Consider the following 23325-nt stretch of genomic DNA (forward strand, 5'->3'; position numbering starts at 1 on the left):
GCTCATGCCTTCCTGTCAAATGGTGGTGAATCATACTCTGTAAGCAATTAGGAAAATTTGGGGTCTTTAGAGAGGAAGGATGCCAGAAGGGGCCTGGATGAGGGCACAAAGGAACAATAGGTCTTTGGTGTACTTCTGTTTTTGAAAAAGTGCTCCATACATGGTGAAGGTTTGTTCTTCTTGGCTTTGCTTAGTTTTTGTTTAGTTTGGAGGGGGGTTTTTTTTTTCTGCCAGAAAGTAAAAATTTTTTTCTTTTGTAAATATTGTGTATACTTTGTTTGTATGACACGTTTTTGTGATTGTAAGAGTTAATAAGAGAACACATTTACACACTAATGAGCCACATTATGGACTCTATTTATAAAACAGGGAATCTGAAATTCTCTCAAACATTCCCTGGTGGGAATCTTTAAGCTCCACGTGTTTCAATGACAATAACTGATTACCACCAGAGAATGTTTGCGAGAATGTGAGATTCTCTGTTCAATTAATAGAGACCCTATGAGTGGTTTTAATGAAATCCACTCAACTTTCATCAGTCTGTGATTTCAGTTTTTTACTTTCTCAGTGGGTTTTTTATTCTATCCTTTGGCAGGTTAATGATTTGGTTTCGATCAACCATTTTTATTTTATTTTGTTCACAAATATTTGCACGTATGTCACTTAAGATTTTTAACTTGAATATTCTGGTCATCATGATTCTATATGTAATTTCTTGAGCAGTGTATTTTAAAACTATGTGAAATAATTATTTGTAATAAAATTTATGTGTTTATGTTTATGTGTATCTCTGAGACTGTGACACATGGCACATACGTGAGTATTTGAGGGCTGTATATAAATAGTGCCCAACAATCAGAGCTGTGTAGACTCATCCTCCTTTTACCACATGTCATATAAAGTTGGGAAATGTGACAATAATGTACAATAACTATGTTAAAAACCAAATGATATCTATTTCTATGATTACAATGTTTTTTTCTCACTTGCCAGTCAGGGGCCAACAAATTCTAGCATGGTCTCGACAATATTTTTTCATGCAGCTTGATGCATAGACTATAATGATCCATGTGTCCTTCCTGTTCCCTGATGCAAAAAAGTATAACTGTTACCAATTATTTGTCATTCAATCCTCCAGTGAAACAGATTTCAATATGAGAGAAAAGTCGGCCAATGTGAAAAATTAGGCACACCCCAGAGTCTCCCAGCCGACAATGAGCCAAGACACACGGCTGCTCTTAGATTAAAACCACCAAAACTGCGCTTGAAAGATTTTCTTATATTTTATAAACGTTACATGTTATCTAATAAACATATTTATCAACTAGAAATACAACATATCATAATAAAGAAAATCAATTTTTCTCTTCAGCAAAGTCTTCAGCTTTTCACATGCTGAAGGTTATCAGTTAGACACAGCCATACTATCAATGTTCATGTCAGTTTTGCTGTCACTCTCTTTAACTCCAACCAGGCTGTAATTCTTCCCTGTTATGCTGAACCTGTATTATATTAATCACTGCATACCTAGTTATTATTATTAATATTAATAATAAATGCTACAACTAAAACAACCAAGCAAATATCAACTTTCAGCTGTTGAAAACAGTCAGAATAAACAAGTAGATGGGCACTTAATTGCTTCGGTTATACCACTTTGTATATTGCTCTTACATTGCACTTCCTGTGGCCTCATTGAAGTAAGAATATTTATACCATTGATATGCTTAGCGTGCAGTGTTACCAAGTTTAAATGCATTTAAATTGTGTTATTTTACAAATATTCAGATCATTTGCTGATAAGATGTATAATCTAGTAAACTTGTTTAATAATGTAATGCGCTAAAATTAGATATAACTGTAAATGATGGGATGCAATTAAAAAAAGTCAAATGTGAAACAAGTACATTTTTTTCCCATACATGTATTATACAGCTGAACACCGGATCTATCAATAAACCAATGCTGCCTTACCTGTCTGTGCTGCTCACATTCATGACAATATATGTCAGCAGCCCTGGGCAGTATCTTTTTCATGCATGTCTATCAGACTGTCTCTTGTGTGTCTTTTGGCCAGTACTGCACAGGCACAGAACAGGATGTAAACAAGCACCAGAAGCTGCAACCTCTGGATTAAGGAAAGATTCAGTCATCTGACTCTTGTGTGATCTTGCGCGGCTCCCCACAGCTGGCACCTTGCCAATTGCTTGAATATTTGCACGGCAGTGATGCAGATTTGAGAGTAGGCAGCAGTGAATGGTACTAATACTGCTCACTGTTGCCCTTATTCATTCCCAATAGGACTGCCACAGGGAGATAATACCAAGTGGTAGGCAATGGTTCCTGGCATGAAGAAGCAGTAAAAGCACCACAACCTCACCCCAGGTAAACTTAGTATACATCAAGTATACATGGGGGGGGCGCACTTGTTCAGGTCAGAGAAAAGAGCCAAAAAAGTTTAAGTACGTTTTGTTGTATACAAGTGTATAATCATTTAAGAGAATAATGAACTGTTCTTCTAACGCTTTCTAGTTGAAGAAAAAAATGGGCTTCTATATCCTTTGAAAATGTTATTTTCTTGCTTTAAAGTAACTGAGATGAAGCAAATATGCATGTCAGGTAAATTTACTTGAATAGGTACATTGGTGTTGCTGAGCCCTTGTTTTCCAATAATCCACTGTATACAAACGCTAGCCAACTTTAGCATTAATGTATGTTTTCTTTGCTAATTAAGCTTTCTGGGTGTCCACTGGATTTATAAATAATACTTTTGGTGGTAAATATCATAAAAGCACTTTTAAGGTTTAGTTACATTCTTATAATTTCTAGTTATGTGCACAACAATATGCCATATAGCCTGATCAGAATAATGTTAGAATTTCCTTCTAAATCAGTCTGCAGCACATATGGTATGAAAAAAACAATGAGAAAGATTATTTTTCAGACATAAAAAGGAAAATCCTAGACAAAATCTAAAAACCAGATCACAGCCTTTGGAAATTATAGACAGTTGGGAACAATTACTAGACTGAACAAAAAGATATATTAAACTCAGAAGGTAGTTAAAACGGTGCACCATTGCCGAACAAGTAGGAGACCTATTAAGTACCATTTCCATGGAAACTACACATCTCGGTTTCAAACAGTTTTTTTTTTTTTTTTTTTCTGAGAGTTCCTGAAGACCACAACTTAAACAATTATAAAAGCATACATCAGGTAGTTGAAATATGAGAACAGCATGCTGGGTGGTGGCCACAGACTGTGTGTGACTCATGGCTATGAAGAATGGTTTATGACTGTAGAACATGGAAATGTTTCTTCTGTGAGTCACAAAAATGAATATGCCTAAATTCCCTTTTTTCTGCCTGTGTTAAATTTAGAATCTACTATATCTTTAGGGTTTAATATAGAAATCCTACTACTCACATAACCTAAAATTTCTATTAAAAAATAAATTTCTCTTTAAGCTGAACTCCAGGAAAAAAGCTATGCACACAACTGGAATAGATATATTGGGCTGTCTGATCGCCTAAAGAATTTGCATTTCAGTCTATCCAGTACTGAGAGTTCTAAAGTTCTACTTTACAAATTAAAGGCTCAGGCAGGTGGGTATTGCAGAAAGGAACAGGTCTGGTCGCGCTGGGAGTATGTGAAAAGGCTGAGCTACGCATGCGCATCTTCAGCTTTGGTTGTTGGGGAAACCGGACAATCTCAACTTCTCTTCCATGTGTCGAGGATGGAAGAACTCCTGCACCTGCGCAGGAGAGTTACATTACCCTGGGACGACCAATCAAGATCATTGTTGGGCAGAAGGTGAAAGAAAGACGGTGGCGCCTTAAGAGGGAGCACAGGTAAGTTGTTCCACTTTAAACAGCTCTACGGCACAGTACAGCCAACCCGGTGACCTGATTTTTTTTCTTGGATGTAGTCCAGCAGCACAGTTGGGTCACCAACCCATCCCCAGCCTTTGAAGGGATAGTGAAGGAGCAACAGTAGACCAGTGAGGTCATCTCTCTCCTTATCATCATATGTAAGCACAGCACAGGTGACAGTGGTGAGCTGTCTCTTATCAATCTAACTGGTGCCGATTCTATAATCGGGGTTAAAAAAGGCTGAAATCACTTATATACAATTTATTTGTACTAGTTCTATGTAAAACTAATGTAATGATTCTATTTTATTAAATACATCACCATATTAGTTACCATATCATTACCTATTAGGAAAACAAATTGCAGCTGCATAACATATCTTTTTTTGTCTTTAATAGACAGGACACTGAATTCTCCTGAACTCTACTTGTAAATGTACTAGAGACTTAGTAATATCTCTAACTGCAAGTTGGCCAAGAGGATATGTCAGCCTGCTTTTCTGATCTCAACTGTGATTTCATTTTCAGTAATACATAACATTTTGTTTAGGAAGTGTTTGAATCTGATTTTAATTTTCTATTAATGAGTTTTTATTATTTTTCCATTCTCTATGAATAGTTGTTATCTAATGAACAGTCTGGTTTCACATATGGTTTTTTGAATAATCTTCATAAATATTCATTAAATAAATGTATAGTGAAAGAAATATGAAGGCTGGCTTCCTCCTGAAAATGCCTGGCTGTCATATTTATTCAATGACTTTCAACACCTTCTGAGTAACAAGTCCAAAACAAGACTGAAAATGTGACGTCAGAGATCTTAAATGTGCAAATGTAGCAAATCAATCATTCTTTATGCTAGGCAACTAGTATTTTATGTATTCCTAGAACTGCTGAGAACGTCAGCACTGACAGGTGGATGTACGTCAGCTTACTCAGGACAGGTGGATGTATATTAACAATGCGTAATATGTTGGCTCTATATAAATCCTGTTTATTATTAATAATAATAATAATAATAATAATAACAATGCTGTGTATAATAATCATACTTCTACCCAACAGACACTACTCAAAAAATAAGGGAACACTAAATCAATACCACATAACACCATGTCAGCTAATATTCTGGATTTTCAGTCTCTCTATTTAGGAAGCATAAGTTATTTGTGAACTAATTTCACCTCCTTTGGTGGAAATGAAGGCAAAAACAGGTGGACAGAAGGGGTAACAGCAAGCAACACATAAAGGGAATAATTTTAGAGCAAACCATTTCTCCCTCATTCTTCTTCACTAATTTTTAAAACTTATTTAGGTTTTGCTAATGCATTTGTCACTACTGGTAGTGAAAATCGATTCTCATTTGCCAGAGAACATCAGAATAGGCTGATTTGCTGTTAGCGACGTGTTCTCCGCATAGATGACAGAAGGTTCAGACTGAGCGCATTTGACAGACATGAACAAGTCTGGAGACTCAGTGGTAAATGATATGCTGCCTGCAACATCATCCAGCATGACCTCTTTGGCAAGGGGTTAGCAAATTTATAGGGGTGGGCATATCCTTGAAGGGCCAAACCAACCTCTACATGCTAGCTAATGGTACCCTGACTGTTTTTAGGTACCAAAAAGAAATCCTCAGATCCACTGTCAGACCTTACGCAGGTGCAGTAGGGCCTAAGTTCCACCTGAAGGACAATGACCCATGTCTCATGTGGCCAGAGAGAGTGGGAAGCTCCTGGGTGATAAAGTTATTGATGCAATCGACTGCCCACCACATTCCCCAGACCTGAATCCAATCAAGACCCTCTGGGACATGCATCCAAGTCTGCCAAGTGGTACATTGTCTGTCCAGGAGCTCACTGATCCAGGTATGGGAGGAGATTCCCCAGGGTACCATATGCCATCTTGTCAGAAGAATTCCCAGACAGTTATGATGTGATGAAACTCACAAAAGTTCAACCATTCTGTGATTCATGATTTTTGGTAACGATTGTGGTTTCTGTTAAACATTCCTTCATCATTTTGTTCTCAATGATGTGCCCAACATATATCAATAAAGATTTTCAACTCAAAACATTTTGATCATTAAGATCTGATATGTCATTTCAGTATTCCCTTAATTATTTTGAGCAATGTATTTCTAAAAGTAAAAAAAATTATATTATCCTTATAAAAAAGATTGAAATCCAGCTTTCATTTCAAATAAACTAATAAATAAACTATTTAAAAAAATTGTTCTAGTAAACTAAATAAAAATACTTTGTGTGGTAATTTATGTTTGATACAAAATAATACCTGATCTTATTATTGCTCTAAAATGTGCAAAATGTGCAAAAAAACCTTATGTGCACAAATCATCACAGTCCAATAAAAACACTTTGAATAAATAACTTAAAACAAACATTAAAGTCCAATTATATAACTTATCTGTTAAGAAAAAACTTATCTTAGTAATAAAAGTAATTCCTTCACCTCGGCCAACATAAAGATTTCAGCACTATCAACAGATACATAGTGACCTCTAAATTAATCTGAGGTCTAATTCTTCTACTAAATGTTTTACACAACTTGCTTAGACCCTCACATATCAGATGCTCTCATAGGGCCTGATTTATTAAAGCTCTTCACTTTTATCAGTGAAGCTGGGTGATCCAGCAAACCTGGAATGAAATTCCAGGTTTGTCGGATCACCCAGCTCGATCCGATAAAACAAGTGAATCTTAAAGGTAATTAGCAGGTGACCTATCGTAGAAAACTAACCTCTGGGTTTTCAGTTAGATATATTGGCAAATATGGACCCAAAGTACACAAATAATGTCAAGCGTGCACCTGATCAATCAAATCTGACAGCAGTTTCATCACTTTCCATCTGAGAAATCACAAAAGCAGATGATTTTATACAGTGCTATAGTTTTAATTTTCAACTGGATCAGTTGGTTATTTAACTGGCAGCAGATCTGCTGTTGTATACTAGGCCCCACACAGCAAGGATCAGACCACTGGGTGGTAAAGTGGTTAGTGGTAGTCAAAGCAAAACTAATGTTCCACTTTTCAGGATTACATGATCAGGAAGGTCATTACTGCAGAAATAGACAGGCGATGTCCCTTCGGCAATAATCTCTCCTACCTGCCTGATTGTTCTTGGCAAAAAAGTTGAGCTGTGCATGCACAGCGTGCCAGAATACCCAACATTTCCAGCTTCCCCTGTGCATGCTGAGAATTAATTAACTCCCCTGGGCCAGCATGGGAGTTATGTCTTCCCAGGCCAGAAAATCAAGATGGGCAAAGGTCGCAAAAAAGAAAGAAGAAGATGGGGGCGTGCTGTGAGAGAAAACGGACAGGTGACTAACACAGGGTTATTTCTAATTTAATAGCACACTAGATTTAGCACTTTTTATGTGGTTTAGTTACTGTATATTTTGGAATTTAAATATGGGTAAAAAATATGAGCACATAATATAAAAAAGAAAATTTCCAGGCTACAAATCAACCCATTCCCATAGTCTCAATAAATAGGCAGATAATTATGTGTATAACAATACCTACCTCATTATATGGTGTTCAGTAGCAATATTTTCATTGTAACACATTAAGTAAAGCTCTATGTATTTGGGAACTTGTCAAGCTTAGTAAAACAGGGAAATCCTGACAGGTTGTCAGAAGGGATTATCTTATAATGAGAATGAACTAGGTGACTCAGGAAGTGATGGGAAGCCCATTGTAGGAAAAAAACTGGCTGATAAATTTTATATTTTTCATTTTTTAATGGCACTGTGTTAAATATAATTAAATTGAATGGTAATTGTGTGTATTGTATTGTACAGAATATATACAGAAGTTAAAAAAGGGAACAAGAAATATGAATGAGGAACTTTCTTGAAGGGATGATGCTAATTAATTCCTAGAATATGTCTGAGTACGTTTTATGTCAGAAAGTGATGCACATATCTTTGAAGACTTCTCTATGCAAGTTAACAGGAAAGTTTGGGGTTATATTCATAAGAAGATTAACTTGAAAAACTTGTCATGCTTTTTACAAGACAGAGGAAATACTGGACCACAGGCAATAGGGAATTCAGATAACACTTTAGGGTTACCGGTGGTTTGAATATAGTGTAGAATATTACATTTTTGCTATTTGCAAATATGAAAAAGATAGTGTGATATCTCCTAAACTTAGAAATAAAAACAAAATTCCACACAAGTTAACATGTAATAAAGGCTGGTGATATTAGAATGCCCATGGGAAATAATTCTACTTTCACTTGAAATTGGTAGCTTCATTAAAATTGATTTAACAACCAAGGAATAGGCAATTTAAGAATATGCTTTTTCCTTTGCAGACCGTTGGTAACTATAAGTGGATGCAAAAGCTATCAGTCCTTACTTCAGCCTTATTCCAGCTCTCATATACAGATACAGCTTGTTCAACTGAAACAAATCTAACTGTACAGCACGAGTGCTCCATTGGGACGTCTTAAAAACTCAACACTTGAGAATCATAACACCTCAAGGGTTTACCAAGAGTTAAAGTGTACTTAGCACTACCTGCCAAGCAAGCAGTCTATATTTTACTTGCTCTCATTGTTGGCAGGCACATTTTCCTAATACCTCCTTTTTCAGTCTCCTATAATACATTGCTTGGGTCTCAGTAGGCAGTCAACAGACCCGAAATTGTGGATTTAGACGCATGGCAGAGTAAAGGTGTAGCGAAGCTTAGCATCAGTGGGTGACACCATTTTCAATGATGTACTATTCTTGCAGTGGGGAATCTTCTTGTTGAATATTGTGAATGTTTCATTTCAGTTCATGAGGCTTTTGACAAAAAAGTGATCTGGTAACAATTACATTTATGCTGATTGTTACATTTGTTTCTAAATGCAGATGTCTGTAACCTTTTTGAGAATTCATGTAGCTGACAAATATTGTTTCCTAACACTAGGCTTCAATTTTGTACACTTTTTTCTCTGGTTCACGAAGCTTTGCATTCAAAGATTTTTGGTCTGTTTAGGTCAGGTTTCCTTCCATTCCATAACTGAGCATTCACTGCTATTTTTCCAGGTAAGCATTTGAAGATAGCAGGCTGTCATATTTCCTCTTCACAGTATGATTTTGGAATATCTGCATAGGAAACTTGCTTCTGTCACCTTCACATAAAGTGTGGTTCATTCTCTCTGTAACACCATTGTGTTCTGGATTGTACAGTACCTACAAAGGACCACATAATCCAGGGGCTGTCATGTTCTGTAGATGCTGATTTGGGGAAAGCCGCTAGTTTGACTGCATGGGTCATGTTTAATACCACCGATGCACTGATCTTCAGTAAACTTCTTTAAAGTTTCAGGTTTCCTGTGTTCAAGAGAAAGTGCCGGGGGTAAATGGAGTTTAAATGTTTTTCCTCTATGGAAGAGTAAACCACCTGACTGGACTTTGTTCTATTTTTCCTTTCAGGTAGTATGTGGGTTCATTTTGTAATAATGCAGCTGATACCCGCAAATTATAGGAGGTTACTTTTCAAACTAGATACATTTTTTTTAGGTTTCCTTCTATTGACTTTCTGTGATAGAGAACAGTGTAGATAACTTTCCTTTTCTTCTTCAGAGACTATATACTCTCCATTAGCTGTTGTAATTCTTTCTGTCTTGCTTAGTTGAAGCAGGATCAAGCTTGCTTTTCATATATTCCAGGGTAATCATTTGGGCAAGCATTAGATACCAAAATAAGTGTCTCACAGCTCTCTATCCTAATGGCCAGTGAGTAGTAATGCTTCTAAATAAAAATCTTTAACGTCTTCCCCTATAGCCTGCAAGCATTATACCATTATATGTGTAGTCTTAGTCTAGTACAACTTTCTAGTTAGGTACACGGTTTTGCTAAGATTTGCTGTCTTATGTGATTCTGTAGCTCTTCTAAGATTTCTTTTTTCATCTTAACATATATGTGTAAAATGTAATCATTATCTATGCCCAGGAAAAATGCACCTTGAAGTTTTTATCTTTCCTACCCTCAATTGAAATGCCATGAACTGATGGTCCTGGTTTGTAAGAATAATGACTGAAAATTTTGATGAAACACTGTTAGTAGCCATCATATATACTATTTGACCCTATTTTTTATATACAACTAGTCAGATGTTGTTGGACACATGGCTGAGTCCTGCTTCTTCTTCTTTTCTTTTTATACAACAGGAACAGAAGATTACATGAAAGCCAAGTACTTCCACTAAAACAAGTATTAAACAAACACTACTACCCTGTAGCAGAACAACTAATCACAGCATGCTATGGACCTGATTAATTAAATTCAAAGAGTTCAAAGTACTAGAGGTTACCATAAGAGAGAAACAATTCTAGGATCCGGTAATGCCGGTTTGTGCCAAGCCTTAAATGGTCAAATGTTTACTTAGTAAAAGAGGTGTAGACAAGGAGAAGAGAGGGGAAAAATGAAAAAAGAAGGCTTTTTATGGGGCACTAATTTTTAACTGATAAAAGTTAGCTTTAGTTGTAAAGTTTAGAATACACAATATAACAGAGCGTTGATAAAATCGTATATACAGTGTTACCATGTAGACGACTTTTTGTTTTTGTACAAAGCCTGAGGTTTTGTTGTTTAAACAATCTTAAATGTGAGTGAAAGCATAACAAACATCTCTTTCCTGACGCGTTTCGTCCACTTGGGCTTCCTCAGGACATTTGAAGAGATGAGTTTAGAGAAATAACAAACTAAGAAATAAATTCTAAATAACAAGTGTTCAAATCATTTGTCATAGGTTGTTATTTTTAAGCATTATTAGGCACTTTTCCCAAAATATGAATAAGGAACAGTTCCTTTTACATATACTTATCAGCTATTCAACAGAATGTAGCAGTGATAACAATTACAAGCATATTTTAATGGCTTCCGTTTTAAATATTTCTCTGCAAAGTCCAGAAAGAGTAGTAGAGTGTCAATTGGTCTGACACCATGAAATTTATATATGGATAATGGACTGGTGTCTACACATGCATTGCTGCCCTGCTGTAAAAGTTGAACAGTGGCAATATATTAATAACATTAAAATACTGATTTAAAAATTACTGATTACTAATTTTTAAAAATAAACAAAGTCTAGCGATATAAATCCATTGTCAATCATGAGTCATGAAGTTTACCTTCCGCACTTCTCCCACTATATAAGACATTCAGCATGTCTGAGGAAATACTACAGAGATTCCATAGAATTTCCATAGTCTACGGAAATACCAAAGATTCCCTGTGCTGTTACTGCATTGAAGAGAATCTGTCATTTAGCAATGGGAATGCGGTATGTAAACGTATTTGCTCATCAAGTGATTGTGGTTGATGACAGATTTACATCGCTGGATAACGTAATTGACCAACTTCTTGATTACTTCTGAGGACATTAATGCAATATATTTTTTAAAAATCAGTATGTGTTGGTATTTTTATTTTAATAAAATGTTTTTTTAAGTGTTGTTTTATTTACATTTAAATAGCCTTTTCTGAGATTGGGTAAGGGGTACCAATGTATCCATGTACTTATTCTCCTTTTTTATTCCAAATTATCAAAAAGTATATATAGAAAAGTTCCCAGTGTTCTCCCCAGCTCCATTTAGCTGGGTGCACCACCCAGCATTTTTCAGTGACCAACTGGCTGTATTTGGGTGTTTACTCATGAATTGGGTCACAATACTGGAGCTGCCACCCAACTATAGCTTCTTCTCACACAGCTTAAAATAATTTCTGGCTTGTGCAGTGGTTTCCAATATAAAAAGGAGACAAAGGGTCTATAGGTCCAAAGAAAGAGCAACAGGAATGAAAGAACAGTTTTCTAACCACCTCTCCCTAAGCAATTTGTCAGCTTTCCCTACATTGCTTCAACACAAAATGTTCCTCCTTTTTATAGTGTGAAGACTGGCACACAACAAAGCCCCCATTATTCTTATGCTCCTTGGCACAGATGGAAGGTTAGGTGGTCCTTTCAATTTCATCTGCACTAATTTTTGCAAAGGTTTGGGTAAACAGAGAATATGATAGTAGAAGTTTGCAGAATCAAACTTGAATCCTCTCTCTACCTGCAGAGAATATGTTCGGTGCCCCAGTGTTTGATGTTTCTCCCCTGGATGCTGCAGAGATGTCTTCAGCATAGCACACTGAAAATTAACAAAGAATTAGGTGACACTGTGACTAGAGCCACTTATTTTATTTGGGAACGCTACATATCCAAGCACTGTCTTGTAGATTCTTTTGGTTTAAGAAATACACTCATTTAATAATCATAAGCGTTAAACTTAGTTGGAAAGGAAATTTATTGGCAGCAGCTGCACTGGATATTGGGATGAGGTTTGGAAAGTTTGCCTTATGATGCCAAAACAAGCCTAGGAACTTTGTCAAATATGCACACATTTATTGTGATGCATCTACATTGTGCTCTATGGGAGCTCTCAAAAATCTGTCAGTGTTGTATAGAAAGAGGAGGAGTCCATCACCAGCCAGCCCAGCCCTGACCAAATTGGTTTAGAAAAGTAAAGCAATTTTATGAGAGACTGAAAAAAATCTTCTCATGCAGATTAGTCAGAGATTTCTAGGAAATTAGTCTCATGGGGTTCATCTCACAGATCTACCTCAAAAAGGTCTTTTACTGAGCCATTATTCTTCTGCTCTTACTTATGTCTGAGTAGGATAGCATGATAAATCACTAGCAGTACCTGCTAGGAATATCTCTTGTAAAGGCAGCTTTCATTAAAAGAAATGTAATACAAATAAGGTGATCAAGCACAGAGTATTTCAATTACACAGAACTATAAAAATTGCCTGTACAGCCAATGTTAAGTTGGTCTACATCTGTTTTACAAATTGTACAAAATCTCATACAATGCAAATATTTGGAACCCTACTTCAGTCATCTATAGATATGAAATGTCATCCTAAAAAGGAACAGTCATGTTCATGATATCACAGCTAATTAGTTGCTAAATAACCTGCCAGTCACACCTTTAAGCTTCACATTCAATCTCCACTAACACCACAAAGGTGTAATTATAGAAGATAAAATTGGATTTACAAATCCACTCACACCAATGTGTAGAAGAATGATAAGAGAAATAGTGACTCATACAAATGAAACCTTTCCTGGTTCAATGAGTTACTTCAAGTCATAGCTTTCCATTGAATATATTTGACACAGATAAATAAAGAGAAAACATAAAATCAATTCTGCATAACATTCCTAAATAAAAAAAACAAGGGAAACAAGAATTATTGTTACATGGCATTAATTAAGTAAAGTAATGCAACTTTAAAATATGTTTTTCAAGGGATTTACCCTAAATGAAGTTCTGCTGCAGGTTTTGGGGCTAATCAAGCAATATGATTTATTTATGGACGGGTGAGTGGCCTGGGGGAAGTCCTAAAACACTACAAACATGGCTATGATAGTTTGCTTTTCCAATCATTTTCCCAGACACAACAGAATTCCTATAGGATTTGATGTAATCATTCATACATAGGACATGACTTCTGTACTTCCAATCAATATTTACCAAAACATCCAATCACACATTTACAAGTGATCAGCTGATGATTTATCTTCAGATTCACTTAATTTCAAGTTGGGCTAGGCTAGGACTCAGAAATCATCTTGCACCATGGGATACATCTAATTTTGGAGTGATACGTCATCATTTTCCTATTAAATGTTAGTCTGTCATAGCTGAAAGAAATCCTGTGGGATGATGAACACTTTAGCATATAATACATATATAAACATTACATATCTCACTAAAACTTTCACCTCTTAGCCTAGCATTGTGGTGTATTATAGCATGTGCCTGAACTTGTGTTACGCCACTCCATTGTAGATTGACTGACAATGAACCACAATGCAGAAAAACCACAACATGGTACATGGGTCCAGGTGCCCTGCAGAACACTTTAATGTACTTGTGTATTTGAGTGGCATTTTGAATGAATTTCAATGTATCATTTGTTGTGTTACTGCAAGGTAATGCACATAATATTATAATTAGTATTAAAGAGAAACAAAACTAAAGACTGCCAAAAAAAATAGACTCATCTTCAATTCTGCAGGGCAGTCTGATCCATCCAGGAGTGTCCTGCATCTGGTCCTACGTCGTCCCGGCATCCGCCTCAGAGCAGGCGCTCCAGATGCCGCTATCTTGGCCTCTTCCTCCAGGTTCTTCACCCTACATCACCCCACCCAGGCGGGAGATCAGGTGACAAAGGATGAAAAAAAATTGCCGCTCTCACTGCGCATGCATAAGATCGGCAACTTTTTTTTTCCCCCGTGCAAAGGCTCCCTCTGCGTATGCCCATTCTAGGCGATCAGTGGGAATAAGTGGGAGGTGCTACACCTTTTTTTTTTTTTTTTTTCAAAACAACATAATTTTTACCTTACAAAAAAGGCTTGTCTACCCTTTTATGTAAAGTGAAAATCCAGAGTTTAGGTACGCTTTAATAATAATCCCTTATTTTTATATAGCACTGACATATAATGGCACACTTTCCAACATTCATAGTCATGCCACTAACTGTCCCTAAGAGGAGCTCACATACTAATGTCCTTACTGCAGTCATTTGCCGAAGCCAATTACCCTAACTGCATGTTGGGATGTGGGAGGAAACCATAATGTCAGTAGAAAACCAACATAAACACAAGAAGAACATACAAACTCATTGCAGATAGTCCTGACCAAGAATTGAACCTTGGACCCTAGAGCTGCAAAGGCCAGAATGCTAGCCACTGAGCCAACAGTGTTGTGTTTTAGTGCAAAGCATGGGTGTGAAGCCAGATTTATGTAAAGCTCCGTACAGATGTCTGATGAACGTCAGAAGATTATTACTGGAAATGATTGTGAACACTTGCAGTAATGGATGATGAACGAGCATTGTACGCACAGTGCAGTTCTGTTCTATATTGAGGGTAGAGGAGGACAAGTAAGCAGAACCTTGCTGTGCTCTCCTCCATCGGAGTGAATGGTGATCGTGTCTAGACATCAATCAATTCACTTTTGCGGACAGATGAACGATGCCCGTGAACCGCTGAACACGTCATTTTTTTTGCCCAAGAAGAGTATGACCACTTGTCTCTGGCGACTAAACTTCTGACAACGTAAAGCAGGTTATCAGGGTTACATTACTAAAAAGTAAATACATTGTAACATGTGTTCACTTAGTAATTTATTCACAAATTTAAAGGTAAGTAAACAGTTACTCCTTTAGAACATCAACCCCAGTGTAAACAATGCTCATTAGGAAACTTAAAGTTTATACAGGATCTTGAAGTATCCACTGTGCCCTACAAGACATCTCTATATGTTGAATGATGCCTTGGGCAACACTCCAATAACTGTGGAATATTCACACAGCATTACATTTTTTATAAGTAGTTCCCACGAGGTAAATGTGAAAACTTTCCATAGAAGAGAATGGAAAGAATGAGGAACATTTACAGCACTGTAGGATCATCACCTCATAATATGAACTAAGTCATAGAACTGCATAAAGGTAGAGTTATACTTCCAATGACCACATGTTTACAGATCAGTACAGAGAGAACTATTTGGTGGGTAATATCCAATATAAATGAGACCCTTAGATTTAATGGTTTGTGTTCATATTGTCCTGCATATAGACACTTTGGTTTTCCAAAACACAAAAGGCTTAAGTAAACACATCAGTTAATAGAATAACAGAACTCTAAAATGTGTACAGCCAGAGCAGATTGATAAACAGCCGACTGGGAGCAACCGCTGTGCATTTCTATGGAGGAGAACACAGAAGGATAATGCCCCCCCCCCCCCCTCCTCCCTCCATAGGACAGAGCAGCACTGTGTGTACAAAACTTGTTCATTCATCTGTCACTGGAAACCATTATGAATGTTTGTTACCAGCGAGAATCCTTTGATGTCCATCAGACATCTGTAGGAAGGCTTTGGATTTAGCGCTTTGTAGGGAAGGAAAAGGGTTAAATTGTTAGATCAAATCCCTGTCCATTTTTTCTGATTTGTTTTTATCGTGTACCATTGGGGAGATTTCCCCTCCTTCCTTGCTCCGAAGATACAACAGGAAATAGGGAAAAACTTTAAAAGTTTGTCTGGTGTCCTCATGACAAGATTTCTCTATAACTTTGTCCTTAGAACAACTCCAAAATGTTGGAGACAATAATATTAAAGATAACAGCCACCAGTACAAATATTAATTTCTCAAATGGGGACACAGACAGAAATAAAAACATGACAAAAGATCAAACCTCTTCCCACCCTATCCAAAACTACAAAAATAAAGTTTAGGCCACACATGTACTTTATTTTAAATTTTTGGCTGTTTTTGTTCCATTGGTCACGCAAGAAGAAATCTAAGGTAAATCCTCTCTTCATTTCCACTGCAACAAGTGTCTCCATTAGACAAAAATTAAATCATTTCACTGTCATTACATCTCTTCCTGACCTTTTCAAACACTCTAGGAGTTTCAGTCCTTATTCTAATATTCTGTGGTTCCAGGTCCAAAGCAGCTATACCATCTCCTGATAATTGTCTGTGAATGGGGAAGGGATGTACTGCTGCCCTTACCTTCTGCCCTCAATGAATTCACTCCAATGCCCATGTGTAACCAGTGCCTATGTGTAACCAGTGCCCATGTGTAACCAGTGTCCATGTGTAACCAGTGCCTATGTGTAACCAGTGCCCATGTGTAACCAGTGCCCATGTGTAACCAGTGCCCAGTATTGCTCATGTCACCCTAATATTAGTGGCATCAGAACATGGTGACATCAGAGTACCATGTGCCTCCTACACACCCGATTTCTGCTCTCCTGGGGCCACACACACAAATCATTCTGAGAGTTCAGCTAAAAAATGTTTTTCCCCATCTGCAAGAGTTCACTCAGGAAGCAAAGCCCTAATGGTCAATCAGAACAAATCTCCTAATAACATGGCACAGATATCATAGATTGACCCACCGCTGCCATTTTTTGGATTGACATCTAAATCCTGAGTGTGGGACCCCCGGTGAATTATTGTGAGATTCATCGGGTATACATTTATATATTGCTGATGTGTCACACAAGAAGATAAATTAATAGTAAAAAAAAAAAAGTTTCACCTTAGGGATAGGCGATTGGTGGGAAGAATATCAGGATCCTATATAGAAGAGTCTGCTGCTCATATTCCTGCACATAATATACCACAAACCAGCACACTAAATTATATCATTCCAGATCAGAATATAATAAAACAGCTTTTATGTTTTTAGAAAGGAGAACTGTCATTCAGTTAGGAATAAGGAAGTGTGAGAATAAATTTAGGGAAGAATCCCCTCTATATTAATGACATATATAGTAGGGACATAAGATTGTCAGCCCCATTGAGGGACAGCTAGTGACATGACTATGGACTTTGTACAGCGCTGCGTAATATGATGGCGCTATATAAATACTGTGTAATAATAATAATAATAATATTTGTCTTCATTGTAATCAGTGTCTCCAATAAATGAATTTCACTTTTATTTCTCTTCTGATTCATTTGCCTTCCAGGACACAGCAGTGATCTGAACATTCAGAAACTTCCTAATGGACTCCTAAACTTTGTTATACTGTATATCAGTACAGTCACACAATAATGACAATAATAACAATAAATAATAGGACCAGATAATAGAGGAGGAAATGAGAAGTATGGAGCTCACCTTGCACGCTTTGTGTCTCAGGCTGCCGCACATCAGTCCATGGTTTGTGCCCGGCTCCTCTATGGGGTGTCACACACTCAGTCCGTGCTGTATTGTTGTGTATAGTGTTGTATATTGTTGTGTAGTGTTATAGTGTTGTATATTGTTGTGTAGTGTTATAGTGTTGTATATTGTTGTGTAGTGTGTCTGTCCCTGTGTGACTCTCCCTCTTGCCTCCTGTGTAGTTGTGTGAGGAGCCGGCGGACTCTCCAGCAGCTGGAGTGAGGGGAGGAGCGGGGGGCGGGGCGCGCCTAATACTGCAGCGCCAGTCACAGCCCGGGCACCTTCCCTCACCCACCTGTCACTATGACTGGCCCGGGGCCCCTCCACTTTCTTAGAGCCTCAGCACGTTCCTCTATATATAATACAACTGTAACCTCAGAATAAAGAGAAATGTTTGCTTTGGTTTGGTTTCTGTGTGCTGGGTTTACCACATTCAGAGTTGTGGTCTGAGTACAATGTAGTGCACTTCACAATAAAGAGTACCTGTCATGGCTGACAGAGAAATATGGAGGCTGCCAATACCAGCTATTACTGGAGATTCCGGGCACCTCAGGGTTTATTTCAACAAAGTGCTGCCAGCCAGTGTCTCCGCACTTCCTTAGCATTGGCTATAATATGTATAATGTATAATATGTATATATAATATGTAATGGCTAATTTGTCATGTGGTTTATACCAAGTCAGGACGTGTTGGCAGGCCTCGGGTGGATGGGTTTTACCTCAGCATACAAGTCTAGAGGAAAGCGGCTTGAAACAAGTCAGAGCAGGTCAGCAAGAGGTTAATCGCAGGTCACATCCCAGACGCATGTCATACTGATGCCAATAACACAAGCCCAGAGCTGCCAGACATAAGCTCTAAAAATGGAACTAAAGCCCAGCGACTCACCTATCGGCATTCCATCACAGGGCACCGCCATCTTCAATTATTTTCATTGGCTCTGCCGGGATTGCTCAGATTTCTTGGCATCCAAAGCTGATGTTGCACATGTGTGGTTCAGCTTTCTAACATTTCAATGTAGAAATTAGATAAGAAAAGAATGTCTCTTTAAGACTTTAGAAGAATGTATTTCAAGCAAATAAAATCTGTGCATCGCTATTCAAAGTTCAACTCAAGTGGTTCAAACAACATAGATTTCCATCTATACAGAGCTCAACTATGCTGTAAGGCATATAACAAAGTTAACTTAACATTGATATGATATAAGGTTGGTTTCTGACGCGTTTCACCCTTTTGGCTTCTTCAGGGGACTTCAAGAAGCCTTACATTGGTGATATGTGGGTATTGAGTGAGATGAAAAAATGAAAGTGGTCGATGTTAAAATTAGTTGGGCATTGGTAGCCAATTTATTATAACAGGATGCCCTTTAGAAAGGTCACATGAGGGTTCAAACTTAGGATGCAAATGGTAGCTTCAGTTCATAGGTTCTGAGTCACATTGTAGCATAGCGCTTGGTAGGTTATTCAAGTGCAGGAAGAAGGGCTTTAACAATAACTGATAACTGGTGGTCCAATATTCCTTTCTACTATTGTTGGAACAAGTTATTACCCAGATAATAGTTCTGGCACGATGGTCAAGATGGCCAACGACTCCAATATGTAGTAATGGTAATCAGAGACTCATACAAGGGAAAGACACTTCTATATATTGTTGTTTTGCCGGAATAATCTCATCCAAAGCTGGCTGTTATTTGGACAAGATTATTAGACTTTAGTTCCACTGAAATAGTAGAAACCACCAGATGTACTTCAGTAAATATTGAAAGCCAGGGTGATCATTTTATCTGATATCTAGAGATCATTATTACCTGTATTATTACTTATTATTAACACTTTACAGAGTCAAAGACATGTCAGATAGATCTACACTGGCAGTAAGGTTGTGGTGCGGTACAGCTTCCGCATGGCAGTGAATTGCTGCCTTGGGGGAGACACTACATGCACCATCTACCAGCAGCGAGGGGTTCAGTACTGCTTACTTCTGCCCGCTTTCAAATGTGCAAGCAAAGTGTCAGCAACCCTGCGCAGGTGTGTGCACAAAATGTTTCCCAACCACTCTATTCACTTGAATGGGAGTAGTTGGCAGCACAGTTTTGCCTATGGTACAGTGTTACAATCTAATATGAGACTGATTTTTATGGCTGCATAACAGGCAGTAGGTTTTATGGCAGGATTGAAGGTATGATTGAAGGCAGTGTGTTTCCCTGACTAAATGAAAGCTGAGGTCTTTGGGTTTCAATGGTGAGGAATACAGAGTGATAAAAGAACGCATTCACTCCTATAGGGTTCTAGAGGGCATATTTAGAACATAATAACTTACCATTGGTGCTAGCTCACATCTTGCAGGTTGACTGTGACAAGCACAACTATGTTAGGAACATCAGATTGTGGGTTCCTTTAAGGGACTGTTACTAACACAAATTATTTTGTGCACCAAGTGCAGGGTTGCAAAATATTTTGGCACTATATAAATACATAAATAAATAAAATCTGTGCTATGAATAGGCCAACAATTGTCTCCTATCATATTTAGAGAGTGCTAACAGAAAATACATATTAACTTCCATCATGGAAGGATCACCCTGCCACCCAATCAGTAGATGAGGCTTTGTTGGAGCTGTACATGAAGTAACTTTTTTATTTGTTCGGCTGAGAAGCAGTGTGTACTTTTCTTTGGCAAGAGAAATAACCAATGTTGTCTAATCTAGAATTTTCCATAGTCACATAAGCACAGTCTGGAAAGAAATATATTTGCCAATGTGGGATCAATGAAGATTTTGAATGTTTTTTTTTTTTGCCAGTAAAACAAACCGCTGGCAGAAACCATTAGATGTACTGGCAAGAGATCACTGTGCTTTATTTGATGCTCATGCAACATTCTTTTTCTAGGCAGACAACGTTTTGAAGATTTGGATACCTTTTTAGCAAATGTCAATCATCCTACTTTTCTCTGGCAATGCAAATCAGAATCAAATACCAAGATGGCATGTTAGAGGTAAAAAATGTTGCTTGGTCATTTCTGCACCTTGGATAAAATATGTAGCATATCTCTTTAATACATCATATAGCCCACATTTTTTCTCTCTAAACCAGAGGTCAGCAAACTTATTTGGCCACTAGGCTATTTCAGGAGTAGGCAGGAGCACATTAGGCCAGACTCTCTTTTGAGTCCCGTCCTAATGGCTCCCCCCCCCCCCAAAGCGAAATCCCTCTCTTTCGCAATGCACACGGAGGAGAGGGAATGTTCCCCCATAGCCCCGGCCGACGTTAACACTTTAGGCCGTATCTGGCCGACTTCGGCAAACTTTTATGGCCACTAGGGCCATTCAGGGGACGGGGCACATTAGGCCAGACTCTCTTTTGAGTCCCGTCCTAATGGCTCCCCCCCCCCGAAGGGAAATCCCTCTCTTTCGCAATGCACACGGAGGAGAGGGAATGTTCCCCCATAGTAAATAGGGAAGGGAGCCACCACACAGAGGCTAAAGAGCTGCATACGGCTCCTGGGCTCCGGTAGTTTGTTCCAGCTCTGGTTGCCGGCCGTGATTAGGCCGGATCGACAAGGCAGCGTTAGGCCGGAGCAAACTACCGGCTAGGCCGTATCTGGCCTAAAGGCTGGAGTTTGCCGACCCCTGCTCTAAACACTTCAATAAAAAATACCCATCCTGCTAGCAATCCATGGGAGCTTATAACTTCCTAAATTGACAAAACCACCTTAGCTGTGCAGAGATCCCAAGCAATGCTGGCATCACCGCCCTTATGTCATGAAGATGAGAGGGGTTCTAGTCCACAAAGGGAAAAACTTGGCAGGGCCTTAAACTTTTTGAGATTTTACTGCACCAGGGACTCTGGCAGGACCAACAGGCATATTTCTGTATCTGCAGCAACTTTAAGAAGACAAAGAGGGGATATGTGCTTGTACTGTATGAATGTCCTGATATATTTTTATTCTTCTCAGCCAGAATCCTGAAATTTTGTGTTGTCACCATGGTGCCTGCATTATTTACTGCCAAGAGTTAATGTTTCAGCTACGGCTAAGTACAAACATTAGATATCTTTTTTCCCACAAGACAACTCATTTGCTGTACTGATCTGCATTCTCAAATAACATAGAACTAGCACTTCCTTCTAGCAAAGTCACATTTACATCAGCCTCCTAGAGGTTTCTAGGAACACTATAATTGTGTAATCTTCCTTAGATTCAGTATGTGCCCTTTTTATCCCATTTTACACAGGTAGGACAGGCTTTTATGTACACAATGCAATAATCAATGCAAAACAATCATTTAAGTAAATTTGTATTGGTAATAAAACAATCCAGAGAAGCTAGGCATCGAACAGATGAAAGGTATATCGGAAGGCATAGTGCACGTGAGCAGGTCTGCTGTAAATTTTCAGACTCGTACAGGAAGTCCCCGGGTTAAGGACATCTAACATACAGACGCCTCCTAGATACTGAGGTTGTGGGTGATCTTAGGGGAGTGAGCTCTTTCTGCAGCCTTGTACCTGTTCTGACTTACATACAAATTCAAGTTAAGAACAAACCTTGAGTCCCTATCTCCTATGTAACCCGGGGACTACCTGAATTTGCTTGATCAGAAGTCCAAAAACACAACACACATATACAATAGTTTACCTTTTCAATCATGGAATGAGGATGGGGCTTCCAATCAGATTTGCTCAGTAATTATATTTAGACGTTTAAAAACTCGTTAATCCTGGCCAAACCAGTAAAATGTCAGCTAGATGGCCACACCTTTTAATAAGGACATTAGGGTACCTACTAGTAGTTTGCCAATATGTATTTAGAAAAGAAATATACCAAATCCTAATATGATTAGCTAATAATTACCTATTTCCATCTATTTAACCAACATGTATGTGTCACAGTATCCAATAATTTAAAAACGTAGCTTCCAAAAGAATAGTTATTTATGGTCAGATTAAGAGACATAAATAGACTTGGCACAGCAAATTGGTGAATTATTCCACTTTGCGTAGACAAGTCTCACTACAGTGATTAAGAGGTAATCCTAGGAAGGGCTAACAAAATATTAGGGTCCAAACTTAATGGATATGTAACTTGATGTTCCTACATGGAAGGATGAACACTAGCACATGTATATGTGTTTGTGTCACGAGTAGTATGTTTCAGCTCTGGTGACTCCAAGATAAAATTGGCAACAATTACAGAGATGGCAATGTTTCCTATTGGGACTTATTACTAAAGTACATGGACACAGTTTCATAAATGTCAGACAATCTTTTCATAGACTGGCAGAACATACCAACCTGTCAACATCCATGATATGTAAGTCCAAAACCCATCTATTTAAACTTGCCTTCGTATCTTCTTCTGTCTCCTAAAATCTTCACTACTTACCCATAATTCTATATCTCCCTTCTATTGTGTGCTACTTCCCCCACCTCTTAGATTGTAAGCTCTTCTGTGCAGGGTCCTCTCCTTCTCCTGTGTCTGTATTTGTCATTTGCAATCCCTATTTAATATACAGCACTATAATATGCTGGCGCTATATAAATACTGTTTATTATTATTATTATTATTATTATTATTAATAATAATAATAATAATAATATTAATAATAAAACAGGATATATACTGCGATCGGTTGCCTTCATCTATGCTCTTGCCTCTGAATAATAACTGGTTAAAAGTTGCTGTATTGGTTAGAATTACATTTATTGAAGG

At 37.9% G+C, this 23325-nt stretch overlaps 1 protein-coding gene across 1 annotated transcript in view; it reads right to left on the reverse strand.

Annotated features, from left to right (window-relative positions):
- The window catches only part of ADGRG2 (adhesion G protein-coupled receptor G2), a 79523-nt gene extending 61794 nt beyond the window's left edge, over positions 1 to 17729 (reverse strand). Inside the window, exon 1 of the mRNA XM_072415171.1 lies at positions 17580 to 17729. The gene's annotated coding sequence lies outside the window, so the exon portion shown is untranslated. The remainder of the gene's footprint in view (positions 1 to 17579) is intronic.
- Between the last annotated feature and the right edge of the window lie 5596 nt (positions 17730 to 23325).

This window comes from Pyxicephalus adspersus, chromosome 1 (assembly GCF_032062135.1).
Source record: "Pyxicephalus adspersus chromosome 1, UCB_Pads_2.0, whole genome shotgun sequence".
Classification (NCBI taxonomy): domain Eukaryota; kingdom Metazoa; phylum Chordata; class Amphibia; order Anura; family Pyxicephalidae; genus Pyxicephalus; species Pyxicephalus adspersus.